General features: G+C 40.6%; 1 pseudogene; it reads left to right on the forward strand.

Moving 5' to 3' along the window:
- Positions 1–257: 257 nt before the first annotated feature.
- On the forward strand, positions 258–880 carry LOC148013239 (E3 ubiquitin-protein ligase SINAT2 pseudogene; annotated as a pseudogene).
- Positions 881–1,255: the final 375 nt, after the last annotated feature.

Consider the following 1,255-nt stretch of genomic DNA (forward strand, 5'->3'; position numbering starts at 1 on the left):
ACCATTTGCCTCCTTGAGTGCACCCACTAGCAGATGAATCTAATGATGAAAGATTTGCGAATGTCGATTCTCCCAAAGTTTTTCAGGGAATAGGGATCTTTTTGCAATTTAAGTGCACTTCTGCTTGTCGATCTTGTAGATACATGCATTCGCTAGTTGTATAAGAAACTGAGCGTAAGGCTACTTTGAATGATCAACAAGTGAAGTAAGCATAAAGAAGACATTCAGGAAAATGTTTTTGCTCTATACAAACAAGAATGGCTCCGAAGACCATATGTTTGAAAGTTCCAGAGTCTAGAGTGAAAGAATATGAGATTGATTCAAGCATTACCAATTTTTCACTCTCAGATGGGGGATGTGTTATTGTGCGGAAGGCAACAGCATCAGCTCCTGCTAAAGCTGGCATCTCACCTACTAGCAGTGTCCAGGAGCTTTTGGAGTGCCCAATTTTCACAAACTCAATGTATCCTTCTATTTATCAGTGCCCAAATGGACATACACTATACACCAATTACATGTGTGTTCACAATAGCTGCCCAACTTGTAGATATGACCTTGGGAATATTAGGTGTCTTGCATTGGAAAAGGTTATAGAGTCACTTGAGCTTCCCTACAAATATCATAATCTTGGATGTACCGATGTCTTTCCTTACTATAGCAAGTAAAAACATGAGGCTCAATGTGCTTTTACACCTTACAGTTGTCCTTATGTTGGTTCCGAGTGTTCAGTCATCACACTGGTGACATACCCACTCTAGTGGCACACTTAAGGGATGACCACAAAGTGGATATACACAATGGGTGCACTTTTAATCATCATTATGTGAATTCAAACCCTCAAGAAGTGGAAAATGCTACTAAAGGTGCTCGATACCTATGAGAAATTTTTGGCCACATGGGCCTAGGTGACAAGGAGATTGTTGCTTTGTTGGGGGCGCACACCTTGGGACGTGCCCACAAAGACAGATCTGGTTTCGAAGGGGCATGGACTAGCAATCCCTTGGTTTTTAATAATTCCTACTTCACGAAATTAGTTGCAGAGGTGAAAAGGAAGGTCTTCTACAGCTTCTCTCGGCTAATCAAAGACCTAGAAGGCCAAAAAGAGCATGAAGACAACGAAGAAAGAATGCCAAAGAAGCGTGAAGAAGAAGATAATTTCTGTTAGAAACAAATTTTTTTGCAAAAATTTTCCATCATGAATCATTTTTTCCCTTAGTGGATATGCTTCCCATAGTGGATGTCACAAACCCTACCA

Source organism: Lygodium microphyllum, chromosome 26, assembly GCF_053477565.2.
Source record: "Lygodium microphyllum isolate KBCC chromosome 26, Lygodium_microphyllum_v1.1.10, whole genome shotgun sequence".
NCBI lineage: Eukaryota > Viridiplantae > Streptophyta > Polypodiopsida > Schizaeales > Lygodiaceae > Lygodium > Lygodium microphyllum.